Source organism: Lissotriton vulgaris, chromosome 2_1 (assembly GCF_964263255.1).
Source record: "Lissotriton vulgaris chromosome 2_1, aLisVul1.2, whole genome shotgun sequence".
Classification (NCBI taxonomy): domain Eukaryota; kingdom Metazoa; phylum Chordata; class Amphibia; order Caudata; family Salamandridae; genus Lissotriton; species Lissotriton vulgaris.
Window position 1 is genome coordinate 321139365 of NC_141687.1, and position 18133 is coordinate 321157497.

General features: G+C 42.4%; 1 protein-coding gene across 1 annotated transcript in view; it reads right to left on the reverse strand.

Moving 5' to 3' along the window:
• Positions 1-18133, reverse strand: part of ITGAE (integrin subunit alpha E) — a 771961-nt gene that overhangs the window by 545484 nt on the left and 208344 nt on the right. The gene's annotated exons all lie outside the window — the stretch shown is intronic.

Genomic DNA, 18133 nt, shown 5'->3' on the forward strand with positions numbered 1-18133 from the left:
AAAGTTTCTGGTGCTCCAAAGAGTTTTCTTTGGAGCACCAGAAACTTTGAGAGTGCGTTTATCTGGAGAAAGTGTTTTGTAATTGAATAGCCGGGTTAGGCACACCGGCTTCACGCACCACCTGACCATGGGCTCACTCCTGGAATGACCCGTTCTGTGGATGATATATATCAGCTACTGGTGGTCGCCAGTAGGTATTTATAGGTAGGACCTAGTTTCCATAGGGTGCCTACCCCCGGGACAGTGCTGTTTGCTATGGTAGCTATGGAGCTTTGGTTTTTGAAAGAGAGAGCAGGAAACCTGCTCTCTCTTTAAAAAACCAAAGCCGATTGCTTTTCTGCATGGAGAGCAGCATGTTAGCTGCTCCCCATGCAGAAAAGCAATGCCGGCTCCGCAGGATGAGGGGAGCCGGCAGAGACCGTGGGGGGCTTGGGGACCCCCCCTCGGTCCCCAACGGAGAGAGCCAGGCCCCAGGGAGCGGGTACCCAGGGCCAGAAGTGGCCTGGGAGGGGGACAACGCGGCCCCCCTCCCCAAATATTTGTTTTTAAAAAATGTAAAAAGGAGGCAGGCCGGCCCTGAGGGATGGGGTCCCCGCAGTCTTAGGTGGCCTGAGGAGGGGGGCTATGCAGCCCCCCTCCTTAAAAAAATAGAAAGATTTGGCCATGCCCCGGGGGTTGGGGTCCCCGGGGCCTGGAATTAGGCATGGGAGGGGGCCACTAGGCCCCCATCCCGTAAAAAAAAAAAAAAATATTGGGGGTCAGGCCCTGAGGATGGGGTGCCCAGGGCCCAAAAAAAATAAAAGAAGGAGGGCTACACAGCCCCCCTTCTTAAAAAAACCAATGAAAAAAAGGAGATCGGGGAGGAGGCCACGCCCCCTCCCTGCACCACTCTGCAAACGTGCCCCCTGGCGCATTTGCAGAGGGGGAAGTAATTCCCCTTGAATACTATGGGTCCCTGGGGGCCAAGTTGCCCACCAGAAACCTCCAGTATGCGCCAGGGGTCTTGCAGAGAGGTGTAATGAGGCCACCCCCCTTTTTACACCTCTCTGCAATGCAGCTCCCTGGCGCATACTGGAGGTTCCTGGTGGGCTAGTTGGCCCCCAGGGACCCCCAGTATTCAAGGGGATTTAGTTCCACTCTGGAAACGCTCCAGGCGGCTGCGTTGCAGAGAGGTGTAATGAGGCCACGTCCCTTTTTATACCTCTCTGCAATGCAGCCCCCTGGCGCATACTGGAGGTTCCTGGTGGGCTAGTTGGCCCCCAGGGACCCCCAGTATTCAAGAGGATTTAGTTCTACTCTGGAAATGCTCCAGGCGGCTGCCTTGCAGAGAGGTGTAATGAGGCCACGTCCCTTTTTACACATCTCTGCAATGCAGACCCCTGGCGCATACTGGAGGTTCCTGGTGGGCTAGTTGGCATCCAGGGACCCCCAGTATTCAAGAGGATTTAGTTCCACCTCTGGAAACGTGCCAGGGGGCTGCGTTGCAGAGATGTGTAATGAGGCCACACCCCTTTTTACACCTCTCTGCAACGCAGCTCGCTGGCGCATACTGGAGGTACATGGTGGGCTAGTTGGCCCACAGGGGACCTCAGGATTTAAGAGGAATTAATCACCCAACTTAAAACGCGCCACAGGGCGTGTTTGCACACATGTAACCTCAGGCCCTGCCCCCTTCCTTCACAATTGAGCAAAATATTTCTCTAAAATCAGCCAAACTTCAAATTCGGATTTACTCACCTATTATCACGAGTGACATCAGAGCTGCCTCTTTGAGCCCAGTACGGACCGTGAAAAGTAAATCTAAGCATACTTACCAGTAACTTGTATTTCCTTCCATAGGAATCTACTGTGTCTATTTTTGAAACGTACAAATATTCCCCTAAAATCAGACGAACTACGAATTCTGATTTACTCGCCTGTTATCAGGAGAGACCTCAGTGCTGCATCTTTCAGGCCACTACTGATCCTGAAAGGTAATTCTAACCATACTTACCTTAACTTGAATATCCTTCCATAGGCTAACATTGACTGGTTTCACTTGGAAATTCTGTGTGGAGCTATGGAACTTTAAAATATTCCTCTAAAATCAGCCAAAGTACAAATTCCGATTTACTCACCTGTTATCTGGAGAGAACTCAGTGCTGCATCTTTCAGCCCAGTACTGATCCTGAAAAGTAATTTTAACCTTACTGACCAGTAACTTGAATTTCCTTCCATAGGATATCATTGCCTGGTATATAAAATATATATAAATAAAAAAATATATACAATAAAAAAATATATATATTACAAGTTCAATATTTTTAAAAACATTTTTTTTCAATTTATATTAAAAATATGTAATGTAATTTAAAAAATAAAATATCTAAAATAAACAATGTAGTTAATCAGTATAAAAAAAATAACAATTAATACATTTAAAAATTATCATTTACAAAACATTTGAAATTCACTGAAAACACCATAGGTTTCAGCCACGTTATAGTTAGGAATTAGCATTTAAAAAACCTTAGAAATTCACTGAAAAAACCATAGGTTTCAGCCATGTTATAGTTAGAAATTAGCATTTAAAAAACCTTAGAAATTCACACATATGATGAGTGAGTACATGTATGTGTGACTATATAGAACTGTTGGTGAATGAGTGGATGTGTATGTAGATTTTGGAATTATTGAATAGGTTGTTGTAACTGGTGTTAGTATCTCCATTGTTTTGAAAATGTTAGTTTATATTTTTGAATGTATGTATCAAAGGTTATATTACGGTGGAAGGAGGTCTGTCACTCTTTCACAAAGATGATGTCATCAGTGATGTCATTTGAGATGTCATCAGTGATGTCATGAGTGGTGTTACTGACCATGTCGTGAGTGATGTAATATGTGACGTCGTCAACAGTGCATTGCGGGCGCGCGAGTTATAGTTAGCTAAACTAACTATAACGGGGGAATTTCAATGGTTTTGTATGAGTGAAATGTCCAGATAACTATAACATGTGTGAAACCTATGTTTTTTTCAGTGAATTCATTAATTAATAGGATCTGAAGGCCTTTGAAGTATTCTCCTATGGTTGTTAGGTCACCAGGCGCCGCATTTATCCCATACTTAATAAACCTCACGATGATTCCATCTTGTTAGATCGACCTCCGCCCTGTATAAGTTTACCTCTTCCGCTGAGGATGATCTTTTCCATGAAGAACATCTTTCTTCAGACAATAAAGACATAGATAAGCAAGATGGGCGGCAGACTCGCTTTACTTTGACTGTTGATGAAAAAGCCAATATTAGATCCACTGCTCGCAAATAAGCCTGTGGGACTACTCCTGCTCCAGATCTTGTAGCAATGGTACAGCAGTAGAAAGATCTAGAGCAGTTATATTTTGCAGAGAACAACACTACATGGCTCTGTTCTCATAAATACACTGCTTGCGCTTCTTCTCATGAGAACAGTCTGCTTTTCACATATCTAGCCGTACACTGTGCTCTCTGCATGCACAGCATGTTCAAGGTTGAATAACAATGTATGCTGTTGATTCACGTTGGTCAGTCCCATGCACATAGACATAACAGGAGGCACAGCTGCCCAACTGAAACTCGGGTGCTTTTTAATATGGCATTACATGCATGAGAAAGCACTTGGAGAAAACCTTTCCAACTAAGAAGAGCTGTGATTGTCCTGGGATGTGATTCATTGCATCTGATCTTGGAGGGATGGGGTCCCCCTAACAAAGCCTAGAGGTTTTCTATAATTATAATAAACTATCTCCCTGCACGGGGAGGGTGGTAAAGGCGCTATATTCCTGTTTCCACTGTCATTATGATATGATTTTCCCTTTTGAGCTTAATGGAATTGTAACAATGCTGCTTGTATTATTCTTATGCATTTATCTGTTAGTATTGGCGTGTATACTGCATCTTGGAGCATGTAAGTCAAAATAGACATTTTAATCTCTACCGTGTCTCTGAATACTCACGTTGTGGACTAGTATGAGTGTAAGAGTGAAAGAGTGTTCTTGTTTCCCAGTATTCCTGAGAGTTTACTTAGTCGCATGTTCTAGGTTGTCTAATCATTAGTAGCTTCGTTGTAGTACGGAGAACAAATGAAACACTATTGCTAGTCGGATTGGGTTTCAAGATACTGAGGTGGGTTTTTGGTACACCACTACACTCCGAGGTCCTGATTTCCCGCATATAGTTCTGAGCATGAGCTGAATCCCTGCAACAGTTTAAAAGCAGAGCAAAAAGCAGCTTGTAAAGTTAAAACTGCACAAACAGTTCAGGCCCCAGTACAAAAAGCATAAGTTTTGGCGACAGGCAATAACTAGTGATACTGTGGTTTCTATAAAAACTATGCATGAAGCTGCACCACTGTATGTTCTACTGAAGGGTGCGGGAACAAATGCAGATAAAAATTCAGATGATGCAAAGGGATATTTTTTCTATAATTGGATCTATACTCCTTGGAATGGAACAGACGTTATGGCTCTTAAAGCCGCTTTGCCCGATCCACGGAAAAATCCTGCTGCTTTCTATGAAAAAGTGGAAGGAGCCATTAGCTCCTGCACTATGACCCTGCCAGATATTGATGTTTTGGGAACTTATTTTACCCCCTGATATGTGGAGAACAATTCAGAAATAGATGATAAGGTAGCATATGGTGATACTTGGGTGCATTTAGAAGAAATAGATGCAGCTCGGGAACCTGCACAGAAACAACAACAGGAGATATTAGATCTTCCCAAAGCTATGGTGACTAAATAAAAAACTCTCATACCCCCCATGAAAATAGATTGGCCAACATTAGCGTCTTGTAAACAGAACGTGGATGAGTCCGTTTCTGCTTTCTTTACAGGATTTGAAGAGACATTCCATGATTTTAGTGGGCAGTCATTGACAGATGACAGAGGTAAGCATTTGTTCATCGACAAATTTGTCGCTAACATGTTCCCAGAAATAGCTAGTCTCCTTAAGGCCAGTGAGAGTCTGTGGACTACGACTTTCCCAGTCTCCCTTTTGACTATGGCCCAGTATTATGAGCATCAGGAATTGGAAGCAAAAGGCAAAGAGGATAAGAAGGTTAAGGATTTAAAGAAGAAAGTTATGTTGGCTCAAGTATATGGTCCACCATTCAGAGGTAGTGGTGGAGGCGGCAGTGCAGCATATTCCCCTAGTGTACCACCTTTCTCTCAAACAACTTTGTCTTCTGATCAGTGTGCATATTGTAAAGAGATTGGACATTGGCGTCCTGAGCGCCTCCTTTTGCGAGATAAGCAGTTTCAGCGGGGTAGAGGAAGCATGAGAGGACGCCCAGGGAATTCAGGACATAGAGGGAGGAATAGAAAATTGTCCCAGGTTTGAGGTAGTTGAACATGGACCGAATTATTCTAATACTTTTAACAGACGGAATCAATATCAAATGTCAGATTATTTGGCTTGGGTATTCTGATTATGCATAGGAATGCCTAGGATGGGGTAAGAAACCAGTTGGGGTCCCAGTAGATCAGAAAGGTCCTCATGTTGATGCATTTGTCTTGGGCTCTACTGATAGGTTTCTGGTTGATACAGGAGCTACTCGTAGTGCTCTTTCTAATAAATTGGTTCCTAGGACTCCCCTGTCTGGCGCAATGATAACATCGATAGGATCTATCCCACTGTCACAGCCACTTGCATTTAGTCTTGATAAATTCACTGCAGCATGTCAATTTTTGCTTTCTCCAACCACGCGGATAATATCATGGGCATTAATATGCTTAAATATTTTTGTGCTACAATACGTTGTTCCCCAGAAGGTGTGCGTGTTATCTTAAATGATAACTATCCAATGGTTGAGAGATCTTGTCTCCTTCAAGAAGATATTGCTCTGGCATCTTTAACTAGTACTTTGTGGCCTAAATCATATACTGATGTGGGGCAACTGGTTACCCCACCCGTACCTATTCAAGTGAAGGAAGGTGCTTCATTGCCTCGACTGCCCCAATATAAAATATCTCGGGAAGGTGAAGAAGCATTGACGCACTTTGTTCAGGATTTGATCAATGTGGGGGTTGTGGAAGAAGTCCCTTATAACATTTGCAATATCCTATCCTTTCTATTTTGAAAAGAGACACTGATACTAACATTTACAGATTCAGTATTGATTTACGACAGGTTAACAAAATTGTGGTGCCCCAATACCCGGTAGTCTCTGACATCACAACACTTCTTACTATGGTTCCTCCTACTGCCATTACATTTAGTGTCATTGATTTGAAAAATGAATTTTTTTGAATACCTATTCATCCTGACAGCGTTATTTGTCCGGCTTCACTTTGAATAATAGATCATACAGATTCTGTCGAGCTACACAAGGGTATACATAGAGTCCTAGCATTTATAGCTAGGCATTTAAAAAGCTGCTTGATTCTTTTCCTGCACCAAAATATTCTTATTGAATATTTCGATGACATTTTGTTGGCTGCCGATATCCCTGAACAGTGTACAGAGGGAACACTGTCCTTGTTATAATTTCTTGCCTCTCATCATCACAAAGTCTCTCGAAAAAAGTTACAGTTTTGTAGACAGCCGGTTATCTATTTAGGTCTCCTCCTGTCTAAGGAGGGACGTGCACTCACACCAGATTGCATACAGACTATTTTAGACACTCCTGTACCCCGTACTCAGAAGGATGTCCGTGCACTGATTGGCCTTTCTTCTTTCTGTAGACAGTGGATCCCTAGCTTTTCGTACATTATTAAACCCTTGTTGCCTGTTTGACTAAAGACACTCCGGTGCCTCTCCCATGGACTACTGAATGCCAGAATGCCTTCCAACAGCTATATCAAGCTTTTTGTTCTGCACCAGTACTAGGAACTCCAGACTACACTAAGGCTTTCACACTTTATGCACACGAGAGGGAAGGTTGTGCCCTCTCAGTTTTAACACAGTGACACGGTGATAAACAACGTCCTTGTGCATATTTCTCAGCTGTCTTTGATCCAGTTGCCCACGCACTGCCTGGTTGTTTTCGAGCTGTGGCGGCAGCAGTTGTGTCTATACGTCAGAGTGAGGAAATAGTCTTGTCACATAGATTGTTTGTGTTAGAACCTCATTCAGTCAATGCCTTGCTAATTTCAAACGAAAACATAGCATCTGACTAGTGCCCATTTCACAGGATATGATTTGACACTTTTGGCCCCTCATATCACTTTGAAATATGTTTTACTCTGAATATTGCTACAATATTGCCACTTCTAGCTACTCAGTCTCAGTCACAAAAGTTTCATGACTGTATATCCCTTACTGAAGAACAAACAAAGGGTCATGGTGACCTACAAGATACACCTCTTTCTAGTGCTGATGGAGAATTGTGGGTTGATGGATCTTGCTTGAAGTTGCCTGATGGCGCTACATCTGCTGCTTATGCAATCACAACATTTCAGACAGTAGTTGAGACAGCTCGTATCCCACAACAGTCAGCTCAAGCAGCCGAGTTGATAGCATTGACAAGAGCATGTGAGCTTAGTACAGATTTGCTTGTTAACATTTACACTGATAGCCAATACGCCTTTGGCGTGGTACATTGCTTTGGCCAGCTCTGGAAAGATAGCGGCTTTCTCACTTCACATGGGACACAAATAGTGCATGGGGAATTAGTACATAATCTCCTTAATGCCTTGACCTATCCTAAGAAAGTGGCAATTGTTAAAGGTAGCGCACACAAGTGACCGATAAAATAGGAGAAGGCAATGCCTTTGAGGATCGCACAGCTTGTGAGACCACAATGCAGAGAAGTACCACATCTGTGTATGTATTTAAGTCACAGGTTGAATGTATCCATGATGCCAGGCAAGAAGTGCTGGACATGCAACAATCTGTCTCTGTTGATGAATTAGACCAATGGTCCAAGGAGGGAGCATTGGACGATGAGGGCTGTTGGAGGAATAAAGAAATGACAAAATGGAAGTTACCCACAGCCTATTTACACCCTATGATTCGTATGACACATGGGCCGGCACATGTTGGAGCATCCTCAATAGCAAAGTAAGTGATGCAAGTTTGGGATCATCCAGAGATTGTCGGTACAGCTAAGAAAATAGTCCAGTCTTGTCTGATCTGTCACCAGTATAATCCTGGAAAGGGAACACAAACTCCAACAGGAGGGTTTGCAATACCTACTGCACCTTTTGAGGTCCAGCAAATGGATTACATACAGCTTGAGTGTTGTAACAACCTAAAGTATGTCTTGGTAGTGGTTTGTGCCTTTAGTAAATGGGTGGAGGCATATACTACGAAAGATAAAACAGCTCTTACTACAGCAAAGGTGCTCCTAAAGGAGTTTTTCCCCTAGTTAGCAATTGCCGAGTTTTGTGGAGTGACAACGGACCCCATTTTATTGGGCAAGTTGTGAAGTATCTCATGAAAGGGTTGGGAATTAAGCAGACGTTTGATGCTGCTTTTCACCCACAATAAGCAGGACTAGTGGAACATTACAACTCTACCCTCACATTCAAATTGGGTAAGATACAGGCTTCCAAATCTTTGAAATGGCCTGATGCACTGCCTTTAACATTGCTATCCATTAGATCAATACCACGTACATGATCTGGCCTCACACCATATGAGGTGGTATTTGGAAGGCCAAAGAATATTTGGGGTATTCCTTAACCACACCCTATATATGAGGTATAATATGTATTGATGAATGGTTATTTGTCTCAGTTGATGGACAGTTTGTCTTCTATTTATCAACATGTTAAGGAGACTTTTCCAGACAGGTCGCAAGGTGAGGGCCACTGCTTGTGTCCTGGTGACTGCATTGTCATAAAGTCCTTCCGGAGAGCCAGCTCCCTAGCACCGAGATGGCGAGGCCTTGAACAAGTGCTGCTGGCTACCAGGACTGCAGTTCGAGTGACGAACCGGAAGAACTGGGTCCATGCGACACACTGCCGGAATGTGTTGCAAGACCTAGTGAGCCCAGCTGCGTTGGCAGATCACTGCAATATCCTGGTCACCGAGAAAGGACAAGCTGTGTCACCTGTAAGATGTGAGGAAGTCTTCCTGGACCACACGAGTCCTGGTACATCCCGATATCAGCTGCAACCAAGGAAGAAAGAAACTTCATTGCTGAAAAAGACTGTTTGAGTCACTGTCCTGGGTGGTTAAAGCCTGACTACAAAGGGGGGTAGCCTTTTTGATGACTGCTCGTCTCTTCCTCAGTGAAGAAATCAACGTCTGCCCAGGACCTTAGCGCACCATCTGTTTTGTTGTTTGTCGACGAAATGAATATGCCTAAGGAGAAGAATATGCCTAAGGAGAAGAAACCAACTGCTGCAAAAGTTTGTAGAAAAAGAACAATAATTGTTACTAGACTCACTTTGACTGTTGTTATTGTTGCTGCTATAACATGGATTGTAGAGGAAGTAGTTCCTGTTCGAAATCTGCTGGCTGCTACTACTCCTGTTCCCACTGAACATTATTACTTTATTCTTCCTTATCATGAACAGAAGCACTTTGGGCCCGATTCACAGAACTAACTTAAGAAAAAATCCTAAATTTACTACCATTTTCGTATTCACAGAAGACTCTTACTCATTTTGGTATTCACAGAAGACACTTACTCATTTCGGTATTCCCAGAAGACAGGACTCCTAACTTTAGGACTCCTAAATGCCTTCTGTGAATACCGAAAGTCTTAAAATTAGGATTTGTCTCAATTTAGTAGTAGTAAAGTTAGTACTCCTAACTTTAGGACACCTAAATGCCTTCTATGAATACCAAAAGTCTTAAAATTAGGATTTTTCTCAATTTGGTAGTAGTAAAGTTAGGACTCCTAACTTTAGGACTCCTAAATGCCTTCTGTGAATACCAAAAGTCTTAAAATTAGGATTTTTCTCAGTTTAGGAGTCCTAAAGTTAGGACTCCTAACTTTACTACTACTAAACTGAGAAAAATCCTAATTTAAGACTTTCGGTATTCACAGAAGGCATTTAGGAGTTCTAAAGTTAGGAGTCCTAACTTTACTACTCCTAAACTGAGAAAAATCCTAACTTTAATACTTTCGGTATTCACAGAAGGCATTTAGGAGTCCTAAAGTTAGGACTCCTAACTTCTGTGAATACCAAAATGAGTAAGTGACTTCTGTGAATACCAAAATGATAAGTGCCTTCTGTGAATACCAAAATGGTAGTAAGTTTAGGATTTTGTCTTAAGTTAGTTTTGTGAATCGGGCCGAGAATGTCCTACCTTAATACCACTTTAATTCAGATGTTACCAACAGCTGGATATGTGGAATGATGCCAGCTCATCAGAAAAAGGGAGGAACGTCTTTTATTCCCTTGCCGTTTTCACATAATGGCTCCTGCAGAGCCTGGTTTGCATTGTTATGGGCTTCTGAAGTTGTTAACATTACTTATGCTGATGTAGGAAGGCTAAACACTCAATTGAATAGGGCTTGTTACCCTGATGAGGAAGGAAATCCCCAAGCTAACAGAACTGTATGCGAAATGGAGGAGTATCATCGAGGAAATTCCCTAACACTCGAACAAACAAGGGAAATTGGCCTTATGTTATTGCTGTCACTAGAGCTTGAGCGGATCTCTGTGTGAGCAGTATTGGCAGTATACCTGTGGGGAAATTGTGACTGTACTTTAGTGTTGAATATTACTGGAATTAATAATAGCAGCTTTTTGTCCTCACTTAATACTTATTTCATTTGCGGAAGAAAAGGTTATTATCATTTACCTATTGGTTGATCAGGTAGCTACTAAGTGTCCTTTTTGCTTCCACCTCTGTTTTTGGCACCTGCATCTTACCATAAAGATAATAAACTGTATAATGACATTTCTAAGAGTCGATTCAAGAGGACAATAATGATGAGGTGGATCAAACTGATACTGCAGCAGTATTTTGACTTTAACTTGGGACTATTCTTCTTTTTTGGTGTACCCTTAAACAGACGAAAGATCAGACGTTTGACACGTGTTGCAGAGGCTGTAATCAATCAAACATCATTGGCGCTTGGAAATATCACAACGAACTACAAATTGTGCGAATTGTGAAACTCCAAAATAGGATGGTCCTTGATGACATCCTGGCTGAACGTGGTGGAGCATGTCACATCATTGGGAGTAGCTGCTGCATTTACATCCCTGACCAAGCCCCTTCTGTTTTTGATGCAATTTCCGAGATGCACAAAATAGCCACTGAAATCCATCAGGATTCAGTAACATGGACTTTGACTGGATGGCTATGGAACATGTTTACTGTATGGGGTGGAAATTACTGTCAGCTCTATGTATATTTGTTCCTATTCTTTTCACTTGTTGCCTATGTTTCCAATGTGGCCCTATGCTTTGTTCTCGTTGTGTTTCTACTTGCACCTCGTTTATACAGACTAAACAGAATGCTTAGAATGTAAATGCCCGATTAGCAAGGGATCAAGAAACCAAAGCATCCATTTAGTTAGCTATGTAATTCTTCTGTCTTCACTGTTGCTTGCACTTCTATTCTGCTTGAGTCATCAGCTTTAGTTAACTCCTTCTGTACTGGTCCAAAGCAATAATGTACTGAGCAAAGGCCTGTAGCTGCTAAAATGCTTGTGGTCCAAAATTTAACTGTCAACTTTTTCTGGCTGCTGTAAGCAGTTTTGTTACTCCTCCCACTTTGAAGACTAAAAGCGATCTCCCATCTGCCTAGGTTTGTCGGTAACTATTCCAGTGTAGGCCTGTACCTTCTATTTGTAACTACATGCTTTCTCTGCAACAAACTCAGTATATAAGCACCCTTGTCTGTGTATTCATTGCACTACCTCCTGAAACACTTGAGGGTGTTGTAGGGACGTAGTCCCGCTCATGAGTAATTATTAAACTTGTTTTTTGAATTCCAGCTTCAGTGCCAATCTCTATTTTGTTGGTCTATGGACCAGTGGACAGAGAAGGGTGACCCCTGCACCGGTGTGCTCATTAAAAAGCACATTTCCACAATTGCACAGTGCCAGATGCTTGTCCGCACTTGCACAGCGCAAGCAATCCCTGCTTTCCTTTTCTGCCGTTCGAGTAGATTTTTACTCGAGCAGCAGCTTTCTCAACGCGAATGGGCAGTTTCTCAACGCGAGCATTCGCTACCACTCGCAATGAGAAACCTGACCCCCGCGTTGAGAAATCTCACCAGGACATTTATTTTCCATGCTCACGTTCACCAACTTGATGCTGACAATCGCAAACGAGGAAAAATCTCGCCGAGAGGTTGATTTTCCTCATTCGCGCTCGCCAACTTGACGTTGCTGAACGCGAGCGAGGAAAAAACTTTGCTCCACTACACGGGGTGAAGTTTTTCGGAACTCTGCGAGCTCCTTGGAACGCGAAGTTAGGAAAACTTTGCAAACTTTGCAAACTCCGCAAGCGGAGCCGAGTTTATCGCCCAGGGTTACTCTGAAGGCTTTTGGGGTGTAGTGGAAAGAGACTACATCCACCCACAACTAAGGCTAAAATCCTCTTTGAAGCCGACCTTGTAACTAGAACAAACCAGGAGGCATACCATCAGGTAGGAAGAAAGCAGGGTCTTTCAGCATCCAGACAGGGTATGCACAGTAATTGATCTGGCATCCTGTTTCCTCCCTTTAAAGTACAGCAATGTGTTGCATGTGGCCCAAATAGACTTGTCAAGCAGGATTTGAAATTGTGGTGTTAATAGGGTGTTTGGCTCTCGCCCATCTGTTAAGCTCCAAGGAGTCATCTCTGCCCATACATGTCAACCTGTCAATTACAATGACATTCACCTTAGTCAGGCCAAGTAAAGGATGCAAAAGCTGGCAGATTAATGCATAGGACCTTCCAGGAGCTCAAGGCAGGCAAATGGTAACTTCTTAAAAGTCCCTTTCCTTTACATTAATTAAACATCTGTCTCCACCATTGAATTAGGATGTTAATAACCCTTAAAAATGTTTACAATTCTAGCTGATCTCATTTCCAAGGCCCAGTATTAGCATTTTAATTTCTACTCCAATTTTCTACATATGGCAAGTAGGCCTGCCACAGTGAAAATAGCTATTAAGGCTTATCAATGTCACTGTAGCTACATGGTAACATAAAGGGGCATTAAGATGCCGGGCGGAAAACCTCCGACACTGTCTTGGATTTGGGACCGACCAACTTGTGGTCAGCGGTTCCGACCACCGGATTAGGATGCAACTGAAAACTGTTCAATTCAATTCCAATTGTTTGTTATGCGAGCTTGTGTTACGCCTGAGATCCGGCCGTAACACAGGGTCCTATGAGGAAAAGGGGTTTGTGTGTTAAACCAAGCATACTGTTGCAGACACCCCAAGGTGCCTGCCACACAGCGCAGAGTTTTACAGGGGTTTTACAGAGTTTTTAGGTACACACTCAGCCACCAACTGTAGGCCGTGGGACCTAGGGGCCCATAAAGTCCCTTTCTGACAGCCTTTCCGTGTCTGAAAGGCCGGCGCAGAAAGGCTGTTGGTAACAGACATTGTAATCCCTACGGCGGAAACGTCGTCCATAGGGTGTTATAGTGTGGCTCTGACCGACAAGAATTCTCGGCTAGTCGTCGGAACCAAGACGGAATGACCAGCTGGTTTACGTTCCTACCAAGACCATCGTAATCTGGCGGTCGGACTGTAAACCGACCGATTCAGTCAGAAGGGCTCTGACGCAGTCAAGAAGATTCAGACTGTCGGCTGGAGGCTTTACACCCAACATTTTAATGTTGCATTTTCAAACACCTTGCACTTTACTTTGTGGGCTATGTGAGTGCAGAGGGACCTAGAAAATCTGCATATAAGCATGACAGTGGCTTGCCTAAACTTTTAGTGATACAGTGGTAATATTCAAAACAGTCAACTAGAAAGGACTAGCTCAAAAAGGGAGTTTGAGAGTAGAATTTTGAAAAAGTTTGAAGCTGTAAATTCCAAAATTCAATACAGAACTAGTATAATGTAGATACAGCATCAATCTCATTTAGTTACACAAAAGTAATTTGCCATGAAGGCAGTCAAATTCAGAGTAAAATATTAATAGGCAAAAAAATCAAACAAATGGTAAGTCTCAAGCATGCAGCCAAATTCAGGAAGAAATTGTACAGCATCTCTAGAAGAGATGAAAAATAGCTGGTGCCTTCAAATTTAAGGGTTAAAATACATTTTATTTTGCATATAATTGAGTAAAATTACAAAAGTCAACATGGTTGATGCTTTGCATGTTAAAATGTCACTTTACCCTATCAACTTAGCACTAACCCATTAATGAATATTAATTCACCGCTTCTGACCTAATGTCATCTGTGTCATCTGTGTTAGAACAAACCAGTAAGATCAACAACAGAAAATCATTGTGGATGAATGCAATTCAGTGTGCAAGCTGAAAGACCTTAGATATTGTACCAAAAGGCTCCCTCTAGTGAGTCCTTTGAGAACAGTGGGGCATATTACCAACAACTAACGATAATTATCGCTATGTTGGCTTAGCGGCAATATTTTTATTGCCGAGCTGCGGCGATTTTTATCGCTTAGGAACCTTGCTATTATCAAGGTTTATCTCCTAAGCGATAAAAATCAGACTAAATGCATGAATATCGCTGAAAAGTCAGCGATATTCATGCATTACCGAGCTAATGCTCTTAGCCATGTTAACCACCTACCATTGGATAACTTGGCTAAGAACTGCTCAGGGGCAGGTGTCAGCGCTTAGCGCGAATATCTCCAAAAGTTGATAATAGGAGATAGCGATGTTAGCGACTGTTTCCAGTTGCTGACATCTTGGCACGCCCACTTTGCATGTCATTAGGGATAAATTTCACTGACATGCAAAGCGGGGCCCAAGATGGTCACTATCTCCTATTAGCTGTTGCTAACTGGTGTTAGTGACAGCTAGGTAATAGGAAGATATTTTATCTCTGCTTTCTTGGCTTTTAAAGCCAAAAAAGCGCAGATAAACCCCCTTGATAATATGCCCCTCTGTCCAACCGAAATGAACAACCCATATCTTGCTGCACATAGTGTCAAGGAGAAATATCAACACAGAATGAAGATCACGATAATGGCATCCATTTTAAACAAGATGTTGTCAAGGCTTAACTAAGGCCTAGGTAGGTCTTAAACAAAAAAGACACTTCAACACATCCTGAGTTTGTTTTTACTGCAATACGCCAATTGCATTAAACATGTGGGAATCAAGGGAAGAGCAACTGATATTAATGCACAGTTAGTTAGAGCGCACAAAAGTCGTACAACTAATAGCCTACATTGGACTGACTTATTAATATTTGAAAGGACAGCTTTTACCTGTAACAAAAAGGGTTATTTTGACAGGTAGAGCTGCAGATTTATAATACAGCAGTCAGGCCACAATGGCAGTGCTGAACCCATGGTTTCTTGTCACCCTAGTGAATGACACAATAAGTACTGCATTCATCAGGTGACATTTAACTTTCCATGCCAATGGGTGCAATTTCTCACCATATACAATGGGTATATAGGAAAGTTAAATACACCAGTCAGGGATTTACCAATTTCTACATGTTTTCGGGGGTCACTTACACTGGGCACTGGACAGCATTGTCCCAAGGTGCAGAGTCCACAGACCAGAAATGAAATTGCGCCAAAAATGGGGGTGATCATGCAAAAAGGGCATTTTTCACACTTGGGAAAAATTATATACGATGCTTTTGGTCTGATCTGTTTATCATAAAAGATTTCAATAAGGACATTATTCATGTTAAACCCAATAGGCTGTTTAGGGCGGAATGTGATTATACTGGTGGTTCCATTGTGGCAAGTTTTATGCTCTGTACAGTTGGCCAGCATTGGTTATGGTGACAAGCAATGATAAATACTGCAGATCTGATTGCTTAGTTAGGAAAAGTTATGTGAGATGCCTTATGTCTGTGCTGTTTATTATGAAAAGCAATGGCAGATGCCTTACTTATCTATAGTGAGTAACATATGTTAACCCCTTCAGTGCTGATGACAAAGCCAGCTCGTCATGGGTGTTACCTGCCCTGCGCTTATGACGAGCTGGCTTTGTCATGAACAATGGTAAATCTGCAAATCCAGCATGCAGCGGGAAAACCCATAGCACCCAAGGTGTTAAAGACAGTAGAGCTTTATTGCACTCGGTTAAAACCAGTGGCAACTCATCGTCTCTTTGAGCAGAGCATAAAAATAAAAATAAATGATAATACCATTGTTATTATAATTTTATTTTTTGTAGGTTTGTGGCTGGGTTAGGGCAGGGCGTGGCTGGCCAGAATAGGGGGTTGAGTTGTTTGCACTACTTAAGTGCCGGCCAAACAGTCATGCGCACTTTGCATCTTCCCCACCAGGCTTTAGTGCGCAGCCTGGTAAGGAACATGCACAGACCCCAGTCTGAGCGTCAAACCACAGCACTCAGACCAATCTCAATACTGAATTGCAGTTTTGTGATTGACTTAGGGGAGCCTGGGTGCTTCCTGCTTTGGGACTCGCCGGAGAAGCAGAGACACAATGGTGGAGAGACGGTCGCAGTGGCTATGAGGAGGTAAGTGTTTTTGTATTTTCCCCCTGGCCACCCTGTTCCCTGTCAGCCGCTACTGGTTAAAAATACTACTTAGGAACCTTGGGGCATATTACCAACAACTAGCGATAATTTTTGTCTCTAACTTGTTTAGAGACAAAAATTATCGCCGCACGTCGGCGATTTTTATCGCAGATAAACCTTGCTATTAGCAAGGTTTATCGCAAATGCGATAAAAAACGGCCGCAATGCATGAATATCGCTGAAAAGTCAGCGATATTCATGCATTATCGAGCAAATGCTCTTAGCCATGTTATCCACCTCCCATTGGATAACATGGCTAAGAACTGCTCAGGGCAGGTGTTAGCTTTTGGAGATATTCGAGCTTAGCGCGAATATCTCCAAAAGTTGGTAATAGGAGATAGCGATGTTAGCGACTGTTTTCAGTCTCTAACATCTTGGCACGCCCACTTTGCATGTCATTAGTGATAAATATCACTGACATGCAAAGCGGGGCCCAAGTTGGTCGCTATCTCCTATTAGCTGTCGCTAACTGGTGTTAGCGACAGCTTGGTAATAGGGAGATAATTTTATCTCCGCCTTCTTGGCTTTTAAAGCCAAAAAAGCGGAGATAAACCCCCTTGATAATATGCCCCCTTGTTACATCGAATCTAAAAGATTATTCCAGTAGGTAAGGATGTTGATGTTTGTTACTCCCCTCTAAAAAGCCCTGGGGGGTATAAGATTTGCCTTTAAAAATCCTTGTTAGGCTTCCTAGAACGGGTTGCATATTGTTTTGCCAACTGTAAATTTTACAAATTATTGTAAATATATGCATAAAATTTAGCAACATGTACTTTTGAGATCAGATCTGACAGCATTAGCCATCCGTAAAACAAAACTCACATACATTTATAGAAGGTCTGTGGGTCAGCCTCTACAGCCACATGTGCACATCTACTAAAAATTGGGTGTGCTGCAGTGTCAGGGTTTGTGCCAGTCACTTTACCTTTGCATTTTCTACTTTTCTACACTCCAAATGTGTTGTTCCTTCATTTTGTATTTGCTTGGCAGCTCCACTCACAATGCTGCCAGAGTACTTGGTTACTGCTCATTTTCTCTGCAGTGTAACACATCCTGCTTGCCCACTGTTTCTAAAAAGGGCAACCAACTTGAAGGGTATTGTCCACGGTGTTGGACTGTTTTACCGTTCCAAGGTGGCCAATACATTTAGAAACAACTTGTCAGCCATCTTGGATTAAAACAGAAATAAATCACTATAAACAATGCCATTCTAAGACGACCACTCAACATATTTCATTTTTTATATACTCTTAATTGCAAGCACAGGCCCACCATGTTTATACAGCAGCATTTATCTTTTTTTCGATGTATTATTATTATGATTTGTATTGCATTGTATTGCTTGTGTTCATTTTATTGTCGATGGGTGAGTTGATCAATGTAAGAGTGACTGAGGCTATAGGTGAATGGATATATGAGTACAAGGATGAGTTAAAGAGGGTATGTTTGATGAGGTACAGAGTACCTAAACTCATCAGTAAATGAAGAGGCAGGTTCAAATATAAGCTAGACCTACTGGTATTGCCAAAGCTTCTTTAATATGTCTTTTCTTGCTGGTACTCAC